The sequence below is a fragment of the Pleurodeles waltl genome, chromosome 3_1, assembly GCF_031143425.1.
Source record: "Pleurodeles waltl isolate 20211129_DDA chromosome 3_1, aPleWal1.hap1.20221129, whole genome shotgun sequence".
In the NCBI taxonomy this organism is placed as follows: Eukaryota; Metazoa; Chordata; class Amphibia; order Caudata; family Salamandridae; genus Pleurodeles; species Pleurodeles waltl.
In genome coordinates, this window is record NC_090440.1 from 385,338,302 (window position 1) to 385,358,017 (window position 19,716).

Below are 19,716 nucleotides of genomic sequence, written 5' to 3' on the forward strand. Positions count from 1 at the left end.
TGGGGCAGGCTCCTTTCCCTTGAGGCTGCCTGGTGCATGCTTCTTCACCTTCAGGGCATGTGGCCTGGATCCTTTTCCACCACGAGTGGCTGTGGTGACGACTGGGTCAGTGGACTGCGTGGCTGAGGTACTTGGCTGGGCTCTTCCCACCCTGGCCATACGTGCAGGAGGGGGGGGGGTAGGGAAGAGGTCAGTGGTGGATAGGAACAGTTTTTTAGGGACATTGAGGAAGGAAGAGGGAGAAGGAATGGGAGTGGAGGACGAGGGAGTAGTTGTTGGAGGTGTCTGCTGAATTTGGGTGCAGGTACATGGGATGGATGCTGTTGTGAGGTGGATGGCTGTTGGCTGTCTGAGTGCTTGCGTTTGTGTACCTTAGGAGGGGGGACTGACACAGTAGGAGAGAACACAGGGGACGTGTGCTTGGTTGTTGTGGAGGTGTCTGCCAGTGAGGTGTGTTCTGCTTGGTGTGGTGATGATGCTGGTAGTGGATAATGATGTAGTGCATGCAGGTGTGAGTGTAGACGGAACTGGGAGAGAGGTGGAGGAGGAGGAGGGGAGACAGAGGAAATAGTGGATGTTGGTATGTCTGCATCTGGATGGTGTTTGTGTGAGTGCCTGTGGGATGAAGTGTGGTGACTGTGTTTGCCTGAACCACTCTTGTGTGTTGTCTTGTGTGCATGCTCGTCTGCCTGTGTGCTTGGGATGGGTTGGGGTTGAGGAGAATGGGCATGGGAACAGGAAGTTGGAGGGGGTAGGGTAGTAACAGGGACATTGGCTGCCATCAGAGAGGAGGCCAGAGCCTGGATCGATTTCTGTTGGGCTGCCAATCCAGTGTGAAGGCCCTCCAGGAATGCATTAGTCTGTTGCATCTGGGCTGCCAGCCTCTGGATGGCATTCACAATGGTTGACTGCCCTTCAGAGATGGATCTCAGGAGGCCAATAGCCTCCTCACTCAGGGCAGCAGGGCTAATTGGGGCAGGGCCTGAGGTGCCTGGGGTGAAGGAGATGCCCACCCTCCTGGGTGAGCGGGCACGGGCAACTCAATGAGGGGCTGCTGGGAGGGCGGTGCTGGTATGGGGGTGGCGGCTATACCTGTAGTTGAGGTGGTCACAGAGGTGTCCGCACCCACGGAGCTTCCATCGGAGGAGGTATCTGTGTCAGAATTGTCCCCGCCAGTCTCCGCAGTGGTGCTCCCCTCGCCCTCCCTCCCACTGGAGCCCTCACCGTCAGTGGACTCTGCCTCCTGGGTCCTGTGGGATACAGCTCCCTCCATTGCTGGTGCCTCTGCTCCTCTGCCAGATGATGCTAATGCACATAAGGACAGGGTGACAAAACAAAAACGGGGGGAAAGAGACAAAGGATACACTTGGTCAATGGCTGTACCAACACCACCATTGGCGTACACAGCACCCTCACACACAGGGAACAGCACTACGCAATATGCCATAGCATTAGCAGAGAAATAGTTAGCAGCCAAGCCATGGGGAAGGGACACACCGCCAAATTCAGCAAACCTGGGACCCACTCAGCCCTGTCCATTTGTGGATGCCTACGAGTTCGGAAGCAAGATTCTTCCTTCTGAACCCTAGCCATTGGGGGACCTATGCTGCAATGTCAGGCCTGGCCTAGGGGCACCCACTGACACACATCCCCCACCCGGATACCACCCTACCATGCGTAATTTGTCATGATGGCCACTGTACTCACCTCCTTGTGGCTGATGTGATGCCATCAAGCGCCCATCCAGCTCAAGATAGGCCACCCCAGTATGCGGCCATCAGGGGGGTCAAGGTTCGACGGGCACCCCTTCCTCGTTGGGAGGCCATCCCCAGCTGGGCCTCCGCCGTCTTCCATGCCCAGCGTCTCAGATCCTTGCACTGTTTCCAACAGTGGGTGCTCTGCCTACCTTAGACCCCCAGGCTCCGCACGTCCTTGGTGATGCCATGCCATATACCATTATTTTGATGGGTGCTGACCTGCAGAGGAAATACACAGAGAAAACTAGAATTAGTCAAACAGTCCTGCCTGTTATGGCCCACCATACCCCATTCACATCACCATTTACACACACACATGGCCCAGCACACAACCAATACGCCGCTCAGCGGACATCGACCCACCCCCCTACACAAGGCCTTCACACACACCACTCCATGCATTCATGCCACATGCATCGTGCCCACAGTCTACTCACCTGTTGGTCTGGAGGCCCATACAGCAGTCCGTACTGGGGTAGGACCCCATCCACCAGTCTCTCCAACTCCACCGAAGTGAAGGCTGGGGCCCTTTCCCCAGTCACACGAGCTATGGTAGGTTCCAGACACAGGTCACAGCAGCACATGCAGTGTAGTTCCTCTCCTGTTGAAGATCAGGTAGCAAGTGAGGGATGAGACAGAAAATGGCGGTCACATCCAGGGTGGTGCATACTGTCACCACCGGCGTAGATCACCATTGGCCACTGTAACCCATAGGGCCCAATGTTAACCAATGAGGAGTTGCACGGCGGTTCCCGACCCTCTCCGGCAATGGCGCACAATGTCAGCGGAATTACCTCACTTCTACCTGTCCCTCCACAGGCCCTGGATAATTGCTGTGTCACTGGTGAAATTAGGACATACTGTACAAATCACACTTACCCATTACAAGTTCACAGCATGCAAAGTTCTGCTGCAGCCCCATTGTTCATTTTGTGATCGGCTCCTCACTCTTATGCCCCATAGATTGCTGCCGCTGTGGATGAATAGGAGGTGGAGACATACCCCTGTGTATAGACCCCTGGTGGACTTGGCAACTATGGAGGACAGGCACATTATCCTCACCTAGATACTTGACAGGGACACAGTCACAGAGCTGTGTGCCCAATTGGACCCTTACCTGATATCTGTTATCCGTCACCCCACTGGGATCCCCCCTCTTGTGCAAGTTTTATCAGGGCTCCATTTCCTGGCAACTGGTTTTGGTAGTGGGCTTGGCAGCAGGAATGTCACAGCCAATGTTCTCAATAGTGCTAACAAGAGTGTTGTCTGCCCTGATTAAACACATGTGCAGCTACATTGTATTTCCCCAGGTTTTAAGATTTGGCCACAGTGAAGGCCGAGTTCTATGCAATGGGACATATCCCCAACATTATTGGGGTGATTGATGGAACACATATTGCATTTGTCCCCCCCGTCAGAATGAACAGGTGTTCAGAAATCGTAAGAGTTTCCACTCTATGAATGTACAGATAGTGTGCTTGGCGGACCAGTACCTCTCCCACATCAATGCTAAGTATCCTGAGTCGGTGCATGATGCCATTGTCTTGAGGAATAGCAGCATCCCAAATGTGATGGGCCAACTACAGAGGCACAGGCTGTGGCTAATAGGTGAGCCCTGGTTCCCACCCAGTATATGTTGGTGTATGGGTATGGTGTGGGCCATGTGGGATAGTGTATGGCTAAATGTTGTCCCTCGAAATTTGCAGGTGACTCTGGTTACTCCAACCTATCATGCTGCTGACCCCTGTGAAGAATGCCAAGACAAGGGCAGAAGAATGTTATAATGAGGCACATTGGCAAACAAGAATAATAATAGAAAGGACCTTTGGCCTCCTGAAGGCCAGTTTCCGGTGCCTCCATCTAACAGGTGGATCCCTGTGGTTCTCACCCAAGGAGGTCTGCCAGATAGTAGTGGCATGCTGCAATTTGCACAACCTTGCCCTGAGTACCTTTTCTGCAGGAAGAGGAGGCCGGAGATGCCTGTGTGGCAGCAGTGGACCCTGTGGACAGTGAGGATGAGGAGGATGAGGACAACAGAACATCAGTGATCAGACAATACTTCCAATGACACACAGGTAAGACAGTGTTACTTCACATTTCAATGACATTTGTTTAAACTTCTGTGGCACTGGCATGCTGTTTTTTTCACACTTCTGTGCCCACTTACTGTACCCTTTGGCAATTCATTTTGCAGATGTTGGTGACCTCACATATGCTCCTGGTGTGATCACTGCAGCCAGCTACAGGTCACTAATCTATGCTCATTTTTTGTACAGTTGAATTGCAATGTTTGTACCTGTTTAAATGAATCAATACTTGAAAATGTTGACATACTCCAAACTTCTTTCTTTCCGAAGGGTGTTTATTGAAGTGCTAAAATATAGAGGGGCAAGTGCAATGGGATGGGGTGATGATGGAGGAAAGTCCAGGTTATTGTTCCAATCTGTTTTTAGCACAGGTGCATTGTCCAAGGGGGCATAGGAAGGGGCGCAATGGCAGTTCGAGGTGGACAGGGTGACTGAGTGGGACACATGGGTGACAATCAGGAGAGTCTCATTTCCTGACGGGGGTCTTGGCAACTGTCTCTGGTGTCTGTTTGTATCGCAGGGAACATTTGCTAGGTGGTTCTCCTTCTGCAGGGGAAGGGTTGCTGGTGGCCTGTGAGTCCTGTGGCGGGGCCTCCTGGCCACTAGCGGCAGCAGAGGTAGAAGGCTGTTCAGATATCTGGCTGGTGTGTAACTGCCTTCCCCATAATATTGCCCATGTCTGCCAGCACCCCTGCTATGGAGATCAGGGTGTTGTTGATGGTCTGCAAGTCCTCCCTGATCCCCTGGTACTGTCCCTCCTGCAGCTACCTGTTCTCCTGCATGTTGTCCAGGATCTGGCTCACAGTGTCCAGGGAATGTTGATATGCTCCCAGGATCTCTGAAAGTGCCTCCTGGAGAGTCAGTTCCCTGGGCCTGTCCTCCCCTGGTGCACAGCACTCCTCCCAGTTGCCCTGTTGGCCTGTGCCTCTGTCCCCTGAACCATGTGCCCACTGCCACTGCCCCTAGGTCCCTGATTGTCATGGGTATGAGGTGTGGCCTGGTGTCCCTGTAGAGGTGGACACACTGCTGATTGACGTGTCCCTGGGGACAGAGGTATGGGTATGCTGGGTGGGTGCTGTGGTGGTGTTTCCTGATTGGGGAGGCTCTGTGGTGGTGTGTGACTGGGCCTGGGTAACCGGCTGTCCAGAGGTCCCTGATGGGACAGGTTGGTCATCCAGATCCTGAAGACCAGAGTTGCTGTCATCTCTGTGGGCCTTTTCTGTTGGGGGACTGGATATTGCTGGCACCTCCTCTCCGGTGACATTGTCTGGGGTATCTGTTGGGATGTAAATGTTGTGTTATGGTTGCTGGCCTGAAATATTGTGCATCCATGGCTTGCCCTCTTTGGTTGGATTTGCCCTGGCATCTTTCACTTGTGTACGATGGTGTATGGTGGGATGATTAGTTCTCTATAGTGTGCATGCTTTAGTGATGAGTGTCCATGCAGGGCTATGAGTGGTTTCCATGCATTAGTGGAGCATGCGGGGCTTGGCATTGAGATGAGTGAGATGTGATGGTGGGGTGTGTGGGTAGTGGTGGAGTGATGGGAGTGAGGGTGGGGGTATATGATGGCATGCAGGTAGGGGGGTAGTAGTAGTATAGAGTTGACTTACCAGAGTCCAGTCCTCCTCCTACTCTGGCCAGGCCCTCAGGATGCAGGATTGCCAAGACCCGCTCCTCCCATGCTGTTAGTTGTGGGGGATGGGTGGGGGGTCTACCGCCAGTCCTCTGTACAGCGAGTTGGTGTCTTGCTGCAATGGAACGTACCTTCCCCCGTAGGTCGTTCCACCTCTTCCTGATGTTATCCCTAGTTCTTGGGTGCTGTCTTACGCCATTGACCGTGTCCACGATTCTCCTCCATAGCTCCATCATCCTAGCTATCGATATCTGCTGCACCTATGCTCCAAATAGCTATGGCTCTACCCTGATGATTTCCTCCACCATGACCCTTAGCTCCTCCTCTGTGAAGCGGGGGTGTCTTTGTGGTGCCATGGGTGTTGTGTGAGGTATGTAGGTGAGGGCGTGTTGGGTAATATGTTGTGGTGTGTGATGTGGGGTGCGTGAGTGGTGTATAGGTGTGAGTTGTGTGTGGCTCTGGTTGTGTCTGTGGTCTTGCTGTATCTCTGGTGGCAACTGGTTTGTAATGGTAAAGGGTTGTGGGTAATGTGGGTGTGTGTTTTGTAGTGGTGTGAGTGGGTGGGTGGGGTGTGTGTATGGGTGTCAGGTGTTGTTTGAATTGTCCAATGTGGTAGTGTTTTGTTTGTGTGTGTTGATTTTGAGCGCTGCGGTAGGTACCGCCAATGGTTTACCGCCATTGAATGTCCGCTGTGGTGGTCATAATGTGGTGGGCGTAGTTCTGTTGGTGTAACGGTGTGGGTTTTGATACCGCCAGTTTATCACTGACGTTTGGGCTGGCGGATTTGTGAATGTGGCTGAACAGTGACATATTGGTGTATGTGTGTCATAATATGGTGAACGGATATCCGTGGCGGCAGCGGTAAGTTGGTGGCGGTAAGTGGGATTTACCACCAATGTCATAATGAGGGCCTATGTTTTATTTCCTACTCATGTGGCAGGAAAGTCAATTTTGCCAAGGGTTTTCAATCTACAGAAAAACCTAAACCCAAGGTTAATGAAAAGGAGATAGATGATGACTCTCATTTTATTCTATAGATAGCCCATGGTGTGAATTGTGTGAAGAATATTGGCTGTGAATATCAATTTGATGCTGTTGGTCTAAATGTTACAAGTGTAACTATGATGACGGATTTTGGAGCAAAATTACCACTGGTTTCTGAATCTGATTTTTCTACATATTTTCGGGGGAAGGTTTCATTATATGATCCAGATGTTATTCTCTAAAGCTATGGTGGAAAACCTATAGATTTAGTAGGGTATTTTGAAGCTGACATAATGGTCAGAGGAAACAAGATGTCAGGGAAGACTTACGTGCCAGTGAAAGGTGATACTATTTTGAGTTGGCCATGTAAAAAATTACTGGGGATCTATCTGCATCCCAGTGCTATCCAACAAGTGCAAATACTCAGCATTGACATCACAAAAGACATATTGATGAGTGACTTCCTAGATGTATTTTCATCTAAGATTGGATATGTCAAAGGGTACAATCACTGCATTTGTATTTAAAAAGAAGCTATACCAGTATCTTGCAAGGTAAAACATATTCCTTTAAGTGTACAAGGAGCAGTACAAGATGAACTCAAGAGGTTACAAACAGAAGGTAGCATAAAGAATGGATTGCCCCAGTGGTAGTTGCTTCGAAAAATTCTGGAGATATCAGAATTTGGGGGTCATTACAACATTGGTGGTAAAAGCTGCTTACCGCTGTGCAGAAGACCGCCAACACACCGCCACGGCCGCGGAAATCCGCCACGGCTATTATGACCCACATCCCGAAATCCGACAAAATTCAGACACCCACACAAGTCCGCCAAACCAAAGGTCAGTGATAAACTGGTGAAAACAAAACCTCCATCGTCACGCCAACAGAAATACGCCCATGCTATCATGACCCACAAATCCACGCGGTGGTCTTTCAACCGCGGTATTCCATTGGCCGTACACACAGCCGCGCTCAAAATACACACACATCTCCAAAACACCACCACATTGGACAATTCGAAATACAAACACCTGATACACATACACACACCACTCCCACACACTCAATACTATATAAAACACACACCCACATCACCCACAGACCCCTATGACAAAAAAATCTGAAAGAAGGCCAGAGAGAGACACCACCATCCACAAACTAGCAGCCACAGGCACTCAACACCATCACCCACACTACTTCCACGCACAAAACACCACACACCACTACATATCACCACAACTATCACCACATACACCACCCCACACATCACCTTCACCACCCCATGGCATGGCAAAGACACCCCAGGTTCTCTGAGGAGGAGCTCAGGGTCATGGTGGAGGAAATCGTACGGGTAGAGCCACAGCTATTTGGATCACAGGTGCAGCACACCTCCATAGCTAGGAAGATGGAGCTATGGCAAAGAATTGTCGACAGGGTCAACGCAGTGGGACAACACCCAAGAAATAGGGACGACATCAGGAAGAGGTGGAAAGACCTACGGGGGAAGGTGCGTTCCGTGGTCTCCAGACACAACATCGCGATACAGCGGACTGGCGGCGGACCCACACCTCCTCCCCCACAACTAACAACATGGGAGGAGCAGGTCTTGACAATTCTGCATCCTGAGGGCCTTGCAGGAGTCGGTGGAGGAATGGACTCTGGTAAGTCAAATCTTAACTATCATATCCCCCACCCTACCTGCATGCTATCACAGACCCCCACCCTCACCCCCTCCCCTATCACTCCAACTCCTCACTAATGTACTAATAACACAAACCACCCATCCCAACACCAAGCCCTGCATGACACAACAAAGCATGGACACCCATCACTAAAGCATGCCCAATGCACATACCCATAACACCCCCCTCAACCATCATCACACAAGCCCCCACACAGGAATGCTAGCACTGGGGTACACGGTCACCCACCCATTGCACACCATGACACACACAGATGCAATAATCATGCCTTTACACCCCTGCAGGACCACTACCCAATGTCACCAGACAGGAGGGTCCAGACATCTCCACCTCACCCACAGAAGACGCCCACAGTGATGACAGCAGCTCTGTCCAACTGGATCCAGATGACCAGCCCGGACCATCGTGGGCCTCGGGACAGTCGGTTCCCCACATCCAGTCGAAGGCCACCACAGACCTTCCACCCTCTGGTAACACCAGCACAGCACCCACCCAGCAGGCCCATACCTCCGTCCCCAGGAAACGTCAATCAGCTGTGTGTCCACCACTACAGGGAACCCAGGATAACACACCACCCCAACAACAACAGGGACCTGGGGGCAGTGGTAGTGGGCACACGGTCCAGGGGACGGAGTTCCAGGAACACAGGGGAACTGGGAGGGCTGCTGTGCAACAGGGGGCGGACAGGCCTAGGGAATCCACTCTCCACAAGGTCCTCTCCTCCATCATGGGAGCATATCGCCACTCCCAGGAGACGATGGCAGTGGTACTGGCCAAGTTTCAGGAGACCCAGCGTCTGCAGGATGAACAGTATTTGGGATTCAGGGAGGAACTCAGAACCATCAGCACCGCCCTGGGCACCATCGTAGGGGTGCTGAAGGAGATACTTAACACCAGGAGGGACACTGTGGCACTCCAAGGGGCCCCTGACACTAGCATGGACGATGAACTGCCCACCACCTCAGTCGGCGCTAGTGGACAGGAGGCACCGCCACAGGACCACCACACCAGCACCCCACCCCCTGCAGATGGAGAACCACCCCGCAAACGGTCCCTGAGATCCAGGAACAAGACAGAGCACGATGCCAAGACCCCCGCCAAGAAATGAGACCACCCTGATTGTCATCCCACTGTCCCACCTTTTAACCCTGTCCAACCTTAAACTGTCCCAGCTCCACTTCCTATGCCCATATGGGCAATGCACCTGTGAGACTAATAGGCTGGACTCTGCCATGAACATTCCTCCACCATCACCCCTCACCATTTTACAACCCCCCTCCAATATTTAGCACTGCAATAAACACCCTTGAAGCACAAAACAATCTGGAGTCAGTCTGTGATTTTGAAAATGTGTATTAGCAATGACAGTGACAAAATGCGTTCTCAAATGTAATGTCAACATACCTATGTCACACATCTCAAGTCCATGAGGAATCTAAGCAGATAACACACGTTGGAAACCACACCTGTGAAATCGTAATGGAAATGTACAACTCAGTTACCATATACTGGTTGAACTCTACAGACAGGATAGAGGTAGAAGTGTGAAAGTACTTGTAGTAGGCAGGAATGCATTCTCACCTGTGTGTCACTGGAAATATTGCTGGATAACTGAGTCCCTGTTGTCAATGTCTTCTTCCTCTGCTTCCTCCTCATCACTGTCCACAGGCTCCACAGCTGCCACAACACCGTCATCTGGACCATCCTCCTGCAGAAAAGGCACCTGTTGTCGCAAAGCCAAATTGTGAAGCATACAGCAGGCCACGATGATCTGGCACACCTTCCTTGGTGAGTAGAATAGGGAACCACCTGTCATATGGAGGCACCTGAACCTGGCCTTCAGGAGGCCGAAGGTGCGTTCAATCACCCTCCTAGTCCGCCCATGGGCCTCATTGTAGCGTTCCTCTGCCCTGGTCCTGGGATTCCTCACTGGGGTCAGTAGCCATGACAGGTTGGGGTAACCAGAGTCCCCTAATAGCCACACCCGGTGCCTCTGGAGTTGACCCATCACATAAGGGATGCTGCTATTCCGCAGGATGTAGGCGTCATGCACAGAGCCAGGGAACATAGCATTTACCTGGGAGATGTACTGGTGTGCCAAACATACCATCTGTACATTCATCGAATGATAACTCTTCCGGTTCCTGTACACCTGTTCACTCCTGTGGGGGGGGACCAGAGCTACATGGGTCCCATCAATGGCACCTATGATGTTGGGGATATGTCCAAGGACATAGAAGTCACCTTTCACTGTAGGCAAATCCTCCACCTGAGGGAAAACGATGTAGCTCCGTCTGTGTTTCAGCAGGGCAGACAACACTCTGGACAACACGTTGGAAAACAGAGAGTGGGACATCCCTGATGCCATGGCCACTGTTGTTTGAAATGACCCACTTGCAAGGAAATGGAGCACTAATAGCACCTGCAAATGAGGGGGGATCCCTGTGGGATGGCGGATTGCTGACATCAGGTCTGGCTCCAACTGGGTACACAGTTCCTGGATTGTGGCACGGTCAAACCTGTAGGTGATGATCAAATGTCGCTCCTCCATTGTCAACAGGTCCACCAGCGGTCGGTACACCGGAGGATTCCACCATCTCATCACATGTCCCAGCGGACGGTGCCTAGGAAGGACAACAGCGACCACAGAGTCAAACAACTCAGAGGTATGTACCCACAGTCTACACAGAACACCATTCATACACTGAATCTGGCCTGTATTTGTGTTGTGCGACAAGGCCTAGGTCTGTGTGACGCAGTTGGTAATTAGGCCATGTGGGCCCCTGAAATGGGGGCTGCCTGACCTCTGAACTGGGACAATGGGATGTGAGGTAACTGCGCTGGCGTTGTACACCGTCGCGGTAGGCGATCGAAGACCGCGGCGCAATGCTTCATTGGTTAACATTGGACCCTATGGGTCCCAGGAGCGAATGACGATGTACGCATGCGGTGATGCTACTCACCGCCGCGGACGTGACCACCATTTTTTATCTGTTCAATCACTCGATACCTGATTTTCAACAGAAGAGGACCTACACTGCAAGTGCTGCTGTGACCTCGGTCTGGAAGAGACAATGGCTTGTGCGTCTGGGGAAATGGCCCCTGCCTTCACTGCAGAGGAGTTGGAGAAGCTCGTGGATGGGGTCCTCCCCCAATACACACTACTCTACGGTCCTCCAGACCAACAAGTAAGTACACAGGGAGCACATTGTATGGGCTATGCCCGTGTGGAGAGGGCTGGTTGTAAGAAGGAAGGGGGCACAGTTCTGCGTGCATGAAGGACTGTGAATGCATGTGCCACATGGCAAGGCTAGGGATGTGGGTCACTCACTTTGACGGTGCAGTTGCTAATGACTTCTCTTCTTCCCCTGTACATTTCATGTAGGTCAGCGCCCACCAGAAGAAGGATATTTGGCGTGCCATCGCCAAGGACGTCCGGACCCTGGGGGTCCACCACAGACGGAGCACCCACTGCCGGAAAAGATGGGAGCAAGAAGATGGTGGAGGCTCAGCTGGGGTTGGCCTCCCAACGTGGGAGGGGTGCATGTCGAACCATGACCCCCCTGATGTTCCGGATCCTGGCGGTGGCCTACCCTGAGTTGGATGGGCACTTGAGGGCATCACAGCAGACACAAGGGGGTGAGTACAACATCATTTAGCGGACTTTGCATGCAGTGAAGGTGTCTGGGTGGGGGAGGAGGGCTGTGGGTTTCCCTAGGCCAGGGCGAGTTCCGTAGGCTAGGCCCCTCTGTAGTGCAGGCCATGTGGCACCCCACCCCACCTCTGTAGAGTGCCAAGTACAGGTATACATGCCCCTGTTTCATCTATGTGTGCAGATGTCGACCATAGCCATGTAGGCCATATCCCAGGAATTGCATCTGTAGAGCCCAACAGCGCGGCGTAGTGCAGGGGGCTGCTGTGTCTGTATTGTCCGCCAACTGTAGCGGTAAGCCATGCACTCAACCTGTCTTTCTTCTGTCGTCCCCCCCCTTTTTGTGGTCTCCCTGTTCTTGTGTGCATCAGCATCATCAGGCAGAGGTACAGTGGCACCGGAGCAAGAGGGAGCTGCATCCCACATGGCCATGGAGGGCCACACCACGGACTCGGAATACACAAGTGGGACGGAGGGCGAGGGGAGCTTCTCGGCGGTCACAGGATCTGCAACCAGCGACACAGACTCGTCCTCTTATGGGAGCTCCCTTGTGGTGGTGGCAAAATCTGTGCCCCCCACTTCTACAGGTACAGCCGCCACTCCCCCCTACCAGCACCGCCCTCCCAGCAGCCCCTCAGCCTTCGCCCCGTGCCCGCTCACCCAGGAGGGTGGGCATCACCTTCGCCTCAGGCACCTCTGCCCCTGTCACCTCTGCTGCCCTCAGTGAGGAGGCCATTGATTTCCTCAGGTCACTCACTGTTGGGCAGTCTACCATTTTGAATGCCATCCAGGGTGTAGAAAGGGAATTGTAACACACAAATGCATTCCTAGAGGGCATTCATTCTGGTCAGGCTGCCCTTCATCGAACCCTGCAAACTCTGGCCTCAGCACTGATGGCAGCCATTTTCCCTGTGTCTAGCCTCCCACCTCCAACTTCCTCCACCCAGACCCAATCCCCTGTACCCCAGCCTATCCCAAGCACACCATCAGACCAGCATTCACACACCTCACCACACAAGGGAAGCTCAGGCAAACATAAGCACCTCACATCCCACAGGCATTCACGCAAGCATCACACACGTACAGACACAGCAACATCCACTGCCTCCACTGTGTCCCCCTCCTCGTCGTCTCCCTCCTCCTTCCCAGTCTCGTCTACACTCTGACCTGCATGCACTACCACTACAGCCACTACGTCCCGCACCAGCACACCCACCACCACACCCCGCTCACGTGCACTCACCACCCCCACTAACATTTACACGTCCCCTGTGTCCTCTCCCAGTGTGTCTGTGACGCACCCTCCCAAAGTAGACAAATGCAGGCACACACCCACCCAACAGCCATACACCTCACGACAGCCTCCAGCGCATGCACCTTCACCCAAAGTCACCAAACGTACACCTCCTACAACCACTACCTCTTCCTCCACTCCCAAACCCCCTCCAGCTACCCGTGCCAGTGTTCCTAAGAAACTTTTCCTGACCAAGCTTGACCTCTTTCCCACCCCCCCTCCAATTCATAGGTCCCGTACTAGCACCTCAGCCAAAAAATCTCCGGGACCAGTGGTGCCTGTTGTTACAGGTATGTGGTGTGCACCGGGCACCAGGGCAGCCAGTGTGACACGGAGCCACAGCACAGCCAGTCCCCCCCCCCTGTGAAGCACCAGAAGTTGGACAGTGCCCGGCGGTAGAGGGTGAAGACTCCAGCCAGCAAAGCCGCTCACAAGGGTCCTGGGGGGAGTGTCGACTCAGCTGTGACTCCTCCCAAGGTGGGCAAGGGGCAGAAGAAATCACCAAAGTCTGGGAGGAGCAGCACGGCAGAGAAGACCGCCATCATCCCCACTGCCCAGGAGGCCACTGCCAGCCCAATCGTCACTGGCCAGGAGGCCACCGCCAGAGTCAGTGCCCAGGAGGGCAGCCCGATCATCACTGGCCAGGAGGCCACCGCCAGAGTCAGTGCCCAGGAGGGCAGCCCGATCGTCAGTGGCCAGGAGGCCACTGCCAGAGTCAGTGCCCAGGAGGTCACCGCCAGCCACAGCCCATCCGCCCAGGAGGGCCCCGGCAGCCACAGCCCAGCTGCCCAATGAAGGACCGCCAGCCCCAGCCCAGCTGGGCAATGAAGGACTGCCATGGCAAGCACCGCTGAACAGGGCAAGCACCGCTGAAAAGGTCAGAAACTGAAAACTCAAGCACCGCTGAACAGGGCAAAGACCGCCATGGCAAGCACCGCTGAACAGGGCAAGCACCGATGAACAGGTCAGGAACTGCAAACTCAAGCATCGCTGAACAGGGCAAAGACCGGCATGGCAAGCTCCGCTGAACAGGGCAAAGACCGCCAACTCAAGCCCCGCTAGCCCATGAACGGCAGGGGCAGTGACACAACTGGGACAGTCACGGGGGGAGTGATGCACTCTGGGCACCAGTCCCCCTCCAGAACCAGTGGAGACATGCATCCACTACCTCTGTCCTTCACAGGATGAAGCACTCTGGGCACCAGTCCCCCTCCAGAACCAGTGGAGCCTGTTATCCACTTGAGAGACTGGCTTTGCACTCCCCAGGATGGTACAGTGGGCAAACCACCCACTGTAGGGACTTGAGAGACTGTGGCTTTGCACTCCCCAGGATGGTACAGTGGGCAAGCCACCCACAGTAGAGACTTGAGAGACTGTGGCTTTGCACTCCCCAGGATGGTACAGTGGCCAAACCACCCACTGTAGAGACTTGAGAGACTGTGGCTTTGCACTCCCCAGGATGGTACAGTGGGCAAACCACCCACTGTAGGGACTTGAGAGACTGTGGCTTTGCCCTCCCCAGGATACATCAATGGGCATTGAGCCCCCTCGTGGATCTGGCGTGGTGCACTCATCCGGCTGAGGTGCCCCCCCTTCGCTTCCCCCTGAGGTCCCTGTTGTATTTCTATCTGATGCCCCAGCAGTGTTCTCTCCGTTTTTATCAGGTATCTATTGTGGGCCTCACCCATGCATTTTGGGCCCAGTGGTCCACGGACACTGAATGGTGCATTACCTGCACTACTAATCGTGGTGTATATTTTGTTTAATGTGTATATATATATATATATATATATATATATGTAGATATTTGGTTACTGTATTTTGATATATTACAATGGTTCCACTCATTTCCTTTTGTCTTTGCATTCTTCCGGGGGGGTTTGGGGGTTGTTACTGTAATGTTTGGACATGCATTGGTGTGTGTGTTGTAGTGGGTGAGGGTCGGGGTGGGGGTGGGGGTGTTGTGTGTGTGTCCCTGTCTTTTGCCTCCCCTCCCCTATGTCGTAGGTGCAGTACTCACCGTTGTCTTCGCCGCTGGCGTTGATGATCGTCGTATAGGAGCAGGAAGACTAGTGCAGGAAGAATATGGAGTTCCGGCTCCATGGTGTCCTCGTTCCTCGTGGGATGTGTAGAGGTGAGCGTTTTCCCTTTGAAATGGCTGTTTCCGCCGTGTTTTTATCCGCGGTGAATCCGCCCCGGAAAAGGTGGCGGATTGGTAGGTTGTGATACTGTGGGCGGTACTTTGTCTCCCGCCTGTCTGTTGGCGGTGACCGCCGCGCTGTTTGTCTGTACCGCCGGCCTGTTGGCGGTCTTACCGCCGCTTTAACACCGTCTGCCAGGGTTGTAATGACCACCTTTGTGTGGATCTCAGACATTTAAATAAGGTTGTTAATAAGGACAAATTTCCTTTACCTAATATTACTGAAATAATCAGTTTATTGAGCAATGCTAAATATTTTACTACATTAAACCTGAGTTCTGCATGCCACCAGGTAGAATTGTGTAAAGAGCCAAAATCTATAACTGCCTTTATAACACCATTTGGAGTTTTTAGATTTAACAGGATGCCGTTTGGATTATGTTCAGTGGCATTGGTATTTCAATAATGACAAATTGACTTGCTGGTATAAAAGGAGTGTACTTCTTTCAGGATGATGTCCTCATTTTCACTGATACATTAGAGCAACGTTTACTTAAAGTAAGAGAAGTGTTGAGTATTTTGTGCTGAGAAGGAATTAGCTTGAAGAGTTAAAAATACAAATTCTGTTGTCTGGAAATAATTTACTTGGGGAATGTGAAATCTGAGACTGGGGTAAAATCAAAAGAAGATTTAGTCACAGCTATTTTAAATTAAGCTCAACTAACCAAGAAGGAACAATTTGAAGTATTTTGTGCTAGATATGTGCCAAATTTTTGCTAACCGCTTATGTTGCATCAGGGTGATACTCAAAAAAGGAACTCAATTGTGTGGACAGATGGTTGTCAGAATGAGATTAATGATTTTAAGTCAGCTTTGTCTTCAGCACAGTCACTCAAAAGTTTTCAAACACGGTTATCATGGTGTGTCATAACCGATGTACATGAAAAGGCTTGCGATGTGTAACTTCAACAAATGCAACAAGGTAAAGAAGTCACAATAGCATTTGCCTCTCTTGCTCTTAAAGGAGCAGAAATGTGGTATTGAACTATTGAGAAAGAGGATCTAGCTGTATTTTGGGTTCTGAGGAAATGTAAGCCATTTTTATGGAGTGTACTCTTTGTTGTACAATCCGATCACAAACCATTACAAGAGATTTTCAGAAAGAAAGGTTTAGATTGTGTCTCTTCTGATATTTGTAAATGGATAGTGGGTCTACAAGATTTTCAATTTGTGGTAAAGTATATTCCTGGAAGTGAGAATAAATCAGCTGACTGTCAAAATTAAGAGGTGATGTTGGGGAAACTGGAGATGATGACAATTTGTGGTAGATTGATGATGAGGTTAAGGTTTATATGGTAACTGGTGGTTGTGTATTAGAAAATGAGCAGCTGGAAGAATTGGATAGGGATGAAAAATTGAAGATTGTGAGAGAGAGTATTGTTTCTGGGAATAGTTTGTTCCTAGGAATTCAAGGTGTTATGTGTTACATCAAAGTTTCATAGGAACTTTCAGATGACAAGGGTGTTGTGCTGCAAGGGTGCAGATTGATCCATCCTAATAGTATTAATGAGCGTCTTATACACCTAGCCCATGAAGGACACCAAGACATGAGTTCAAACAAAAGAAAGGCTGAGAACAACATATTGGTGGCCAGGAATGGATGGTAGAAACTCTGGTTAGAGGTTGTGAGGAATGTAAATTGTCAGATAAGACTCTAAAGGTTAGAACCCTTCCCATGGTAAAGAGAAATTCCAAAGACCTGTGGGAAGAGGTTTAATTGGATATCATGTGTTAGAGAAACCTCAGTCCGGTTGGCTAAAGCATATGGTCAGACAGGTGGAACATGCCACTCCTGTCCAGGGTGGTCAAGTACACCTTCTAGATAACTTGCACTCACCCTTGTGTGGCTTGGCATGGAGCAGTCAGGCTTATCTCAGAGGCAAACTGTAAAGCAGCAGCACAGCATGTTCCCACAGCACTTCGGCTGAATGACCCCAAAAAGAAACTTCACATGGGTTGTATGTTTGGAAAAACTTTATTCAGCACACACACTTGAATAAGGCAGTTTGCTGACAATGTGCTCTTAGCACAAAGATCAAAGAGGACACAACACACTACAGTATGCAATGTAAGCTTGGGCGTGAATCTCAAAGAACAACGCAACTTATGATAACAGGCCCAACCACGTTAAATATTGATCACTGTATATACATTTGAAGGCACCATACATTCTCTCCCTGCACCCACATAAGGTGCCCACCCAGTGTCAGCATTAGGCTCACCCTCATGTTACCCATGATCAGTGTAACATGTGCAACCCAGGGTGTGCCTCAGGGCTGACAGTAGCAGCACAATGTATATCACCGTATAGCCACACTCAGACCTAGACCCAAGGCCTCAGCTGCACTAGTCAAATGTGATGTCAACCTTATGGACTTCCTGGGAGAACCTGAGTACCCAGCAACACCACAGTGTTGTCCCAGCACTCACTCTTTTTTGCTCAGATTCACTCCCTCACATCCACCCCACGCCTAGGCACGGGGCACGGGTATCAGTTGTGGCTGGTATGCACCCACACAATCTCATATGCATCCTAATGCGATGCCCTGAAAACTGGCAAGTGAATGCCCATACGCCTGCACACCCTCTGGGTCCCAACCTGCCCTCCACCTGCCAACCAGTCTCCAGTTAACCTCACCCACTGCAACCCCCAAATATTATAATAACTTTTCACTGGCCACCCAGCCGCTCATGGCTAAGTCAAAACTCCCCAGGTGTCGGTGTCAAAGTGGGGGGCCGGAAAGACAACAGCCAGTAAACAATTAGGGAGGAGACGTTCAGGCTCCAGTAGTAGGTTCACTCAGAGGTCAGCAAAACACAGAGGTATGGTCACTGGGGCCAACTGTTAGACTTTGAGGCACCCAGCCCCGCCAGACAATCAAATGTTACCAAATAGTAACCAAACTCAACACCTTCAGAATAGAGCAGTGCTGTCAGGGCTTGTTGACTTGATCCACCCTTGACACCTCAGGGTGCAGACAACAAGTCTCCAGGTCCATGTCTATTTATTAGAGTCACCCTGTTTGGTGCCCCTGAACTTCCAGTGGCCCCAGACAGGTTTGATCCAAAAGGTTTGATCCAAAATAGAAAGTGCTCAGTGCCTCACCCCCGCAAAAAGAGGATACTGCCAGGGATCAGATGACTTGAGGTTCCCAGATGGCAGCAGGTTTCTTCAACCAACTCCTAGCCTCATACCCCTCTTGACAGGAGGCACTAGTCTGGTGCAGGATGACTTGAACTGCACCAGACTTTACAGTTCCACTCAGAATTTGGTTTCCATACCCCTCTGGGTTGAGGTACTCTGGCCAGTGCACTATGACCCTAGCAGTACTGGACTCTCTGGTCCAACACACTAGACGCAAGTTCCGTTGTGCAATACTAGGCCACGTAAAGCACTCCTCAGGTTGTACCCACACCCTCACAGGTTCCAACCTATGAATGGGCACAGCACACAATGAGCATGCAGCCGTGGGTCACATGAAAGAAATGCTTCCCACTTAACCTCAATGAGCATCCAGCAGGGTCCCGCAAAAGTGATTTGTTCTCTTCACAAGCCGTCTCAGGATGCAGTGGTCCCCAAAATGAAGGGTTACACACCAGTAGTGTGAGCAGTACGTTGCTACCCCGCACCTGGTGCGACTGATCTCCAGACTTAGTTCTTGGTCTGCACGCACACTGCTCCTGCCAGGTGAAATCTGGCACGATGTACGTGCAAACAGAGGGCGCCGCTCTCCAGATATTGCCGACCACAATGGAGGTCCCTCTCCTGAGGTCTTTGATGTACCTGATACCTCAGCAGAGAATAAGGGGCAGCCAACCTGCCCTTGGATAGCCACCTCAGCAGGCAATCAGCCTCAGGCTAGTCGCTAATCAGAAAGGGTGAGTGGATCCCCTTCTTTGTACAGTTATTCTTCTGGGCACCCATATTCCTCTGCCAGTGCACTGATGCGTTCCAGCCGCATTGGTCCCATGTATCCATCAGTGGTACTCCAAGTTGCAGAATTTGAGTACCCCTACTTATACTAGGTAAAACCTTCAAAGTGAGGGGAGTTCAAAGGGTATTCCTTTGAACCATATACATCTCTTCTAAATTTCCTCCTTGTCTGCCCTGGGGACATCGAATGCAGAATTTTATCTTTATGGGAGCCAGGACCTGGCTCTGGGAGGCCAAGTGTCACAGTCTCTCCCCCCATCTATCTCACCAGGCCCCAAATGGAAGGGATGTGCCCTTCTGGATGCCCACATTTTATAGCAGTCCCCTGAGGAATGTACAGATGTGCTCTTTACCCGGAACCTATGAAATGATGCCTAATTTATGGGCACCAGAACCAGCCCCAATGACTAGAAATGCCCACTTCCTAGAAGTGACACTTCCTGGGCAGGGATTACAAAGCTACTGT